Here is a 10,155-nt window from a genome sequence, read left to right on the forward strand (position 1 = left end):
AGAAAAGAAGGAGGGGAAAATCTCCAGTTCTGTTGAGAGGAGGATGATGAGGATGAGAAAGAGGATGAAGACTAGGAGGATGAGGATGAGAAAGAAGAAGACGAGCAAGAGGAGGAGGACAAGGACATGGACATGGAGGAGGAGGATGACGAGGACAAGGACGAGGATGTGGAGGAGGTGAACGAGGAGGAGGCCGTGGAGGAGGAGGTGGACGAGGACGAGTAGAATGATGGGGATGATGAGAAGGAGGAAGAGGAGGAGGAGGGGGAGGGGGAAGAGGGGGAGGGGAAGAGGGGGAGGAGGAGAACAATGATGAGGACGAGGTGACACAGCAGGGTGTCATGGGAACCAAGGATGAAGAGGAGGAAAAGGAGGAATGGGAGGGGGAGGAGGATGAGGAGGAGGAAGAGGGGGAGTAGGACGAGGACAAGGAGGAGAGGGAGGACAAGGAAGAAGAGGAGAAGGACGATTAGGAGAAGGACAAGGAGGATGAGGAGGATGAGGAAGAAGACAAGCAGGAGAAGGAGGAGGAGGACAGGGACGAGGAGGAGGAGGACAAAGAGGATGAGGTCGAGGAGGAAGAGGACGAGGATGAAGAGGATGAGAAGGGGGAGCAGGAGGAGGAGGACGAGGAGGAGGAGGACGAGGAGGAGGAGGACGAGGTGGATGAAGAGGAGGAGGACGAGGAGGAGGAAGAGGACAAGGACGAGGAGAACAAGGAAGAAGAGGAGGAGGAAGATAAGGAGGACTCAGAGGAAGAGGAGTAGAAGGAGGAAGAGGAGGACGAGGAGGCAGAAGATGAGGAGGAGGAGGATGAGGAAGTGGAGGAGGACAAGGTCGGGGAGGAGGAGGAGGAAGAGGAGGAAGAAGAAGAGGAGGAGGAGGACAATGAGGGCAAGAAGGAGGAGAAGGATGAGGAGAAGGAGGATGAGGACAAGGCCGATGGAGACGAGGAGGAGGAGGAGGATGAGGAGGAGGCGAAGAAGGACGATGAGGGCAAGAAGGAGAAGGATGACGAGGAGGAGGAGGACGATGAGGGTGAGGAGGAGGAGGACAAGGACAAGGATGAGAACGTGGAGGACGTGGAGGAGGCCGTGGATGATGATTAGGACAAGGATCAGGAAGAGGAGGGAGAGGAGGAGCAGGAGCAGGAGCGGGAGAATCCCGGCACTCCCAGTGCCTGCACGCTGAGCCTGCAGCACCCCCTGCCCCGGGAGCATCGCCCCCAGCCCCGAGCCGCAGGGGAGGGCGGAGGCCCCGCTCCAGCCAGGGGTCACAGGGAGGGTTTTTTGGAGAGTGTTTGGAGCCGGCAGATCCCGGACTCGAGCCCCAGATATCTCCGGGCTCCCTAAGAGGAGCTTTTTCGGGGGAAGAGGAGCCGCGATCGCCCCTCGGGAGGGTTCCGGGGGGTCCACGTGGGGATGGCCCACTACCGACGGGGCGGGACATTGGTTTTGGGGATCCCCGTGAGAGCCGGGGCTGTGGAACGGGGGACCCCCGGGGTGGGGAGAGGGGAAGGGGCGATACCGGAGCTGGGGGACCCCCGGCAGCCCGGAGATGAGGCGGGGACGGGACCCCCTGACCCTGAGAGGGGTGTCCTGGGTGACTTCATGATGCTCGTACCCCACCGGTCTGTTTAGCCCAGAATGAGTTCTGCACCTTTAAGGCTGGTTCTGAGAGTGAAGGGGAGGAGGAAGAAGCTGCAGTTTGTTTTCATACACTGCACTCACTCCTCTGCATTCCGGCTCCTGGAGTGTTGTGATGCCTTAAGGAGCTGGAACAGAGGAGCTAAGAGAAATAAAGTGGATTTTTATTGAAATGCCTTCAAAGGCCACACTCAGGCAGCACAGGAGCCACAGCTGTGGCTCTGCCTGGATGGCTTCAAGCTGGGAGCAAAAGAGGGCTTGGTCATGAGATCTCACATTTTAACAAGTTTTATTCCATTTGTATATAGAAGTTAACTGCTCAATTAGTAGTTTCAAATTATGAAGTTACATCTTCCTTGCTTGCTTGCCTGCTCTCTTCTCTCCATGTTGTTTATGCTTTGGGCCTGAAGTTTTAGGAGATTGTCCTTGAGTCTCCAGCTAGAAAAGGATTGTTTTGTCTTCACCACCCTGTGACAAGATCCCAGTATAAAGCTAAAAGCTGCACATCAAAACAGAACGGAAAAATTTAAAACTTAAAGTATCAATTCTCTGTGGACAGACTGACAGCAGGACAGAGCTCTCCTTTGCTTTTAGTTAGTTTTAGCTCGCTGAGACAGAGAAGTTCCTTGGACTGTGGTTTTTGCTCTTCTTTGGAGCTGTTTAAACCTGCTCTGAACTGAACACCCAGAACACCACCATCACCTCCCACCTGTGGCCCACCTGGCTGAGCCTGGGCCGTGGCATTTCCAGTGCTGGAGGGACTGATAACAGAGTGATAAAAGACTGATAAGAGACTGAGTGAGCTGAGCTACAGCCCACAAAGGGACTTTTTGAGTTTGTCATCTATTTTGGAGTGGCAAGAGGTTTTATTTTTTAATATTGTTCATTTTTTTTGTGCTGGTGAATGCTTTGCCTTTTAAATAAACAGATTTTTCCCCTTTTCTCCATGGAAATATTTTCTCGATCCGGTTGGGGGAGGGGCCGCTTGAATCTGTTTTCTAGAGGAAACTCTTTTGGAGATTTTCTCCCCAATTTGCCCTAAACAGGACAGGGTGGTGGGAAGAGGGAAGAGCCCCAAGTGGCTGGACTGGGGTGAGGCTGGAGTGGGGGACCCTGAAATCCCCCTAGAATCCCCAAGCAGGACCCTGGAGAGGGGGAATCCCCAGTGCCCATGGGATCTCCAGGAGCCCTGAGATGGGGGGACCACCAGAACACCAGAGACTGGAAATGGGAAAATCCTGGTGGCTTTTTTTGATTCACTCTTGATTTTTGAAGGTTTTTATGGACACCAGATGACTTCTCGTGATGGACTTGGGTGGGAGGAATCCCCAACCCAAGCCATTCACAACGTGTTTTTCCCCAAACTAGGATTTCCCATTCCCAAACCTTGGCTGAATGGAGGAGGAGAAGGCTACAAGGAAGAGGAAGATGCCCCTGGACACCCAGGCAGGTGAGGAGGAAGTCAGTGCCCCTTTCCCCCTCTCTCCTGCTCCATCTCCCAGCCCAGCATGGCCCGCAGCTGCAGGATAGTCCCAGTGCCAACCTTCCCCTGTCAGGGATGCACTGGGGGGATCTCCTTCCCCTTCCCTCTGGCATGGAGGCAAATCCCATCCTCTCCTTGTCCTTCCTCCCCCAGACAAGGAGCTGAGGATGGAGACCAGGGAGGACAAATCCCCAGGTGTGAAGGTCCACCCGAAATGAACGAGTGACGAATGATTTTTGGGTGCAAAAATAACCAACAAAGGCACAGGGGTTTTGCAGTAACAAATCAACAAGATACAATTTATTGATGATAACCACAGCTAAATATGCATTTGGTTAGAGGATCTGGGGAAGAGAAGGGTAGGACAAGGGAAAAAGGGAAGAAAGAAGGTTAGGGAAGGGGTATAGCTACCAAAATGTGATGCCTTCGGGGTCCCGCCGCCGATGCTCGCTGGTACACGCCTTGGGGAGATCTCTGAGAGGCAGTTGAACCGAACCCCAGATATACTGTTCTTGGTTGGGGGAAGCGTGGCCGAAATTGGGTTTCCATGGGGGGGAAAAGAGTAGATTATTCCATTGTTTTCATGGCCGAATGCTCACAGGTACATTTATTCTGGGCAGGTTCTCCCCCTTCCCTGAGTTGGGAGGGGGTACAGCCCCAGTCTCTGGAAGGAGGTGGCCAGGGGGGTGCCATGGGGGTGCCAATAGGGTGCCAGTAGGGTGCCAGAGGGGTTCATGGTTCTTTGATGAGGAGATTCGCATCTCTGTTGGTCCGTCACGGTGGTTGAAGACAGGCAAGAGGGGTCCTCTCTTGGAGCGGGGGGGAGCCACCCCAGAGCTCAGTCCAGCCAGGCCTGAAGTTTGGAAGAAAGTCCAGTTCCATTGTTCAGAACAGGGCAGCATGCCCCCTTCAAGTACAGCATGGCATGTTCTGCAGACACCATCTGTAAACACGCTAAATACGCATGAGACTTTCTTTCCCAACTGGCTCAACAGTTTTTTAACCCTTCGGTGGTCTCATGACAATTGTGAGGCAAAAACTGAAGGATTTCCGGATGGACTTCCACACACCCCTTCCCCTTTGGTCCCCCCAACTGTTCTGTCCCACAGGGCCCTCAGGCGTCACCGACCACCAGTAACCCTGGGTGGACTGCGTGGAGCTGCGGGGACCCCAAGGGTGACCAAGAAATCCCAGTGACATCAATGAGGTTGTGCTGTGACACTGGGGGCAACTGGGGTGCACTGGGTGTCCCCACCCATGGGCACCCACTTGTGTGTGTGCTCCCACTAAAAACTGCCCCTCCCTGTGGAGGCACAAAGATCCCAAAGGGCTGAGAGAAGAACAATTTCTTGCAATGGCAATGAGAGAGAAAAAAACCAAAAGCTACAGCAACAAGGATCAGATTCCAAATTTTCACAAAAATATAAATTTCCTGGGGAAGTCCCCAAAAGGAACAAACCCTGGACACTCTCCTCTGCTCAATTCCTCCACCAGAGGAACCTGCAACTTGCAACTTCCTTGCTCTGATAGCCAAAGCGGCCTTCAGGAGGCTCTGGATTCTCTTGTGCCCTGTCCCAAACTCTTCCTGTGCCCTGTTGCCCCCACGAGGATATCACAAATGCCCTGTGGGGGTTCCAGAGCCTCCCCCTTCTTCAGAGCAGGTCAGGATCCGGCCATGGCACAGAGTGGGATGTCAGAGACAAGAAAATTTTGATGTCTGGAGACCTTGTGGAACATCTGTGTGTAGCAGGGATTGGTCAGACTTTGCTTTTGGTGAGACAGGGCCCTGTCTGTCCATCAGTCTGTCAGCCATGGCACACTGGGGACAGTGTGAGGCCCTGCCAAAGCCAGCTCCTGAGTGGCTGGGTGACCAGAAGTGTGAGCTGGGGAGAGGGCCCTTGGTAGCCAAACTGGCTTAAAAGGTAGAGCATGAGGTTGCCAAATCCCAGACCCTGTCTTTCTTGGGATGTCTGTCTCATCCCATGAGTTGGCAACACATTTAAATGAGAAATGTTACCCAAGGAAAGTGGGAACTGTCCTGGAATGAAAAGCAGACCCATGCTAAAACATTTATTAATTTCAAAAATGATGGGGCTTCCAGGCCAAACTGTAAGAAAAGGAATAACAGCTCTTTACTAGGAAATTGATAAACCAGAACAGAACAAACAACACAAACCCAGAACTTTCCCTCCTGCTCAGTGCTGTTGGTTTTTGTTGCAGTTATAACCGCGGCCAGCAGGGGGCGCTGCAGAGAGCACTCCAGGCCAGCAGGGGGCGCTGCAGGGAGATTTCCCGGCCAGCAGGGGCGCCCCCGTACAGCTCCATCCCCTCAGGGGCCATGGCGGCCTCGGACAGGAGGGAGGAGGGGAAATCGCTCCTTTTGCAAACTCACGGCCACGAATCGGTCCCGGCACCACCACCGGCAGTGGGCAGAAGCCGCCAAGGCAGCAGGTTGGATCCCAGTGCCCACTGGCACCGTAGCAGTGTCCCGGAGCCAGGCACATGCCCTGCGCAACACCTATGACCGCTCTCCATGATCCCGAATGGAAGGAAGGCAGCGCCTGACCCAGACAGGTCTCGGGTCCACAACAGCCCCTCTGGTGGCTTAACACCACAATTCCTGCAAACTCTCAGCCTTTTCCTCAGGTGAGGAGGGCAGGGATGGAGCAGCTTTGGGGACACCTGGAATCCAGATAGGGTCCCTCCCCAGAACTCCTCCATGGCTGGGGCCAGAGCCCCTGTGCGATATTTCCAAACATCTCCCTCTTTGTTGATGGCCACAGCCTGAGCCCAAACATTCTTTCCATGAGGTTCCAGAAGGCTGCAGGTTTTGTTCAAGAAGGAGGGTCCAGGTAAGCTTGTTGAGCAGATTGTTGTGGGACTTGCAGTAGTGCTGGAGCTCTCTCAGTCCCTTACCAAGAGGAACAACTGATCAATTGCTGCATTTCTGGACTGGGTCTCCCACAGCCTCCCCTGCAGGGTGTGTTTCCAGCCAGCCATGCTCTGAAAACCATCAGAGGCCCTCACAGAGCCACTGCTTGGACTCCCTTTTTGGTTTGTGCCTCTTGCAGGGCTGAGCAAACCACAGCCAGGCCTTTTTCCACCCACAGAATTCTCACCTCTGCAGCAGCTCTAAAGCTGCCAGAATCAAAGCCAAGGGGGCAGGGGGGACCCTCAGGTGCTGGCTGCCACCTGGGGCCGGCCAGATCATGGCTGGGCAATGGCCATCCCTGTGCAGTGGGGCTGGGCCATGGCTGGGCCCCACCCTTGGATGGCCACCCCAACAACATCAGCCACTCCACAATAAACATCACTGTTCCAGCAGTAACAACATCACAATATTTAATCAACAATATAATCAATAATGTTATATCATTTCGTATAATATCCAGCGAAAGTCAACTTCCATTAACTTGTTTCTCACAATACATATTAGTAAAGAATTCCTGTTCCCACATCTTTGCCTAAAAGCCCTGTAATTTCAAAGCAATAATAGTTCAGAGAGATTGGGGTTGTATTTTCCATTGCAAGGGAGGTTCCCACCTTGTTCAGCTTCCTTGATCAAGCTGAACAAAGAAACACCATTTCTGCCTAGTTTAACCAAAGAGCTGCTTTTTTGTCCCAGGAGCAGGGAACCAGGTCCTGTGCCCCCTTGGAACTGGGATGGGCACCAATAAGCCACTTTAGTGGGTGCCCTGGCAGGGGGACTGCAGGGCCACTAAGCACGTGAGGGTTAAGAGGAACAAATCTGATTTTGATTTATGTCCTAACATATGCTACACATGAGGTGAAAAATTACTCTGTGGGTTCTGCAAGTGCTGGGAAGCCCTTCCCCAGCGAGGCTTCACACAATAGAGAATGAGGTGAGAGAAAGCTTCAGTGATTCGGCTGTGAGTGACCCCCACTGGCTGGTAGGACAGATGCCTGGGAAAAATGTCTGGGAAAAAATGCCTGGGAAATTGAGCTGTGGGAGGAGCCTTTGCAAAGAAAAGCAGCAAACTATGACGCAACAGGAACGTTTTGCTTTGGGTTTCTTGGAGGATCAGGGTCTCGCTCAGAGGGTCAGTTTGGCCCTCCTGCCCTGTGGGATTGACATTCTCTGAACCTGAGAGAAGCAGTGGGAGAAGCAAAAAATGATGCAAACAATTCTCATCTCATTTTCTGCTCCTCTGTTTTTCACAAATGGAATGCATTGTGGGAGATGGTTTACCTGAAGGTAATTGGTGATTGGATTCTGTTGTGAGTGTTCTGATTCACTGACCAGTTGAATCCAGGTGTGTGTGTGTGGGGACAGTAAACTGACTGTCATGAGACTGTGTTCAGTGGAGTGCCGTTGAGTGCTTGGCAGATTCAGTTTAGATGTAATGTAATATAATATAAACTAATATGGTATAATAAAGTAATTAATTAGCCTTCTGATAAGATGGTGTCAGATGCATCATTCCTCCTGGTTGTTGGGCAAAAATATCACCGATACTCCCCCCACACCGCCTTTTCCTCCCGGTGGTCCTTCTTCCCTGTCCGCACCCATTCTTCCCTGCTTCACTGCTTCCCCGAGGCCGCTCGTTCCTGCTTGTCCTGGAGATTCCTTCCTTGCTTCCCTGATGGAGCAGATGCTGCCTGCACCCACCCGCCACCTCTGTCGCGTTTCCCATGCTGCCCACAGCACCGAGCCTGCTGCACCTGCCCCCGCAGCCCCAGCCCCTGCAGCCAGCCCAGAGCCCCCAGTGCCACAGCACTAGCCCGCAGCCAGCCCGCAGCAGCCAGCCTGCAGCCATCGCTCACCCATGCCAGAGACACGCAGGTGCCGTCCTTGGAAATCACGCCAGCCACTCACAAAAGCCATGTGGGCTCACTCTGGCTTGCAGCACACACACTCCATCTGCCCAGCTGATGCCCACAGAGCACCTGGGCTTGTGATGGTAACGCTGTCCCTGTCTTCTCTCTCTCCCTCTATCCTTGTCCCTTTCTAGTCCCTTCTCTCCACATTCAGTAAGAACACTTACACTCCTTTATCAATAAACAGGTCTCAGATATAATATTGCCACGTTTGTGCTTCATTTTCATCCGATAAACCTTTCAGAGAGAATCCTCCCTGACTCCCCCTTTTACAGCAGGATGGGAGAGGGGTAGTGGGAGGGGGAATGGGGAAGCTCTGGGTGTACTGCAGGCACAGTGGGGAGAGAATGGGGCAGTCCCTGAGGGTACTTGGGCACTTGGATGCGGCTGGGGAGCCCCTGCAGGAACCAGCAAACGGATGAGGAAGCCCTTGGGGGTACTGGGAGAGGAAATGTGGAGCACAGGATGCCCTGTGTAGCCTCCCCTCTGACCCATGATCACCTCCCTTGGAAGGATGGGCAACCACAGGAGTCATGGAGGGAGCACCCCCAGTGTCACCCAGTGCCTCCCGCTTCCCAGAGCATCACAACTTTTGGTGTAGATTTTCATAAATGTCACTGGGTTCCCACGGTTGCCTGTGCAGCTCCATGTACGTTGCCTGAGGATCCTTCACTGGGAGTGCCAGGGGGTCTGGGGGGGCCCTGTGGGAATAAGGAGGTGTGTGGAAGGGGATGGGAGGTGCTGGGGGTTTGGGTAAAAGGTGTATCATGGCTGGAGGCTGCACTCACCTTTGCTGGTGCTTCCGGGCATCTGCAAAGGAAAACTGGAGGGGTGAGTTTGGAGACCCAGGGGCCCCCATCCACCCTTGCCAATGCTGACACCACAACCAGACACACAATTCTCCCCAGGCCTCCCCAGTATCCCTGATGCCCCCACTAATATCCCAGAACAACTCCACTTGCACCAACACCCTGAGCCCCGAGAACTCTGAGCCTGGCAGAGAGGGGGACCCCTGATAGAATCACCAACATCCCTGCAGGACCCTCCAACAGCTCCCAGGGCTCTGAGCAATGGTCACTGGGGGCTCAGCCTCTCCCAGTTTAGGGGCTGTGTGTGCCGCCCTATGGCCCCCCTTCACGGGTGCGTTCCCACCTCTCTCCACGACCTTCATCCCCCCATTGTCACCCACCCACACAGTGCCACTGGTGCCAGGCCACAATGACAGCCACGAGTAGGAGCAGGAAGAAAAGGGCCCAACCGACCCCCGCGGCCACTGCAAAAAACAGAGGGGGACACATCAGGATCACCCTGAACCCCAGGGGTCCTGCACTCCCTGGTGACCCCACCTCTGACCCCACCTGTGATCCTGAGTGAGCCACGTGTCACCAACAGGGCCAATTCAGGGCTCTGTGCCCGGAACACGTGGTGCCCGTCCTGTCCCAGCTGGTTGGTGGCCACGCACTGGTAGGTGCCCGAATGTCCCACGTCGACTGCCCTGAGCTCCAGGAGGGGACCCTGCACCACCTCCTGCCCGTTGTGCAGCCAGGTGAAGGTGACAGGGGCGGAGCCCACCTGCACCAAGCAGCGCAGGGTCACGGGGTTACCTGCATGCACCTAGTGTGATAGGGTACCAAGGGTGATGATGGCATTGGCCACGGGCTCTGTGGGGAAAGAGATTGGGTTGAGAGCACAGGGAGGGGCTGGCAGCTGGTGTGGGTGGGTAGGGTCAAGGGGGGTGGGTGTGATTTGGGATGTTGGGGACGGGGTTACACCACAGTGGGGTGAAGGGACACAGGGCAGAGGCGGGGGACACAAGCATGGTGTCCAGGGGACATGGAGATGCCCAGGAAAGGGGACTAGAGGAGGCTGTGAGGGCTCCCCGTGCCCATCCCTGCACTCACTGCACACCGTGAGGCAGAGCCGGGCGCTGCCCTTCCGCACGGCCGCCCCCGGGAGCGCACCGGGCAGCTGTAATTTCCTGAGTGGGAGACCCCCACAGCGGGCACCAGCAGCTGCGGGGACCCCTGCAGGCCTCGCACCACCTGCCCTTGCTGGTAGAACAGGTACAGGAAGGGGGGCTCAGGGCCGCAGGGGGCTGGAGGTGCTGAGGCAGTTGAGAGTGAGGGGGTACCCCTGGATGGGCTCGTGGGGATGGTCCAGCACTGGTCCCTTGACAAACTCAGGGCA

At 54.8% G+C, this 10,155-nt stretch overlaps 1 long non-coding RNA gene across 1 annotated transcript; it reads right to left on the minus strand.

Annotated features, from left to right (window-relative positions):
• Positions 1-7,934: 7,934 nt before the first annotated feature.
• Positions 7,935-9,621, minus strand: LOC141727910 (uncharacterized). The gene is made up of 3 exons (XR_012578697.1): positions 9,327-9,621; positions 8,757-9,241; positions 7,935-8,669 (listed from the first exon to the last, which is right to left on the minus strand). It is a non-coding gene; the product is annotated as an uncharacterized LOC141727910 (long non-coding RNA).
• Positions 9,622-10,155: the final 534 nt, after the last annotated feature.

This window comes from Zonotrichia albicollis, unplaced genomic scaffold (genome assembly GCF_047830755.1).
Source record: "Zonotrichia albicollis isolate bZonAlb1 unplaced genomic scaffold, bZonAlb1.hap1 Scaffold_257, whole genome shotgun sequence".
Lineage (NCBI taxonomy): Eukaryota > Metazoa > Chordata > Aves > Passeriformes > Passerellidae > Zonotrichia > Zonotrichia albicollis.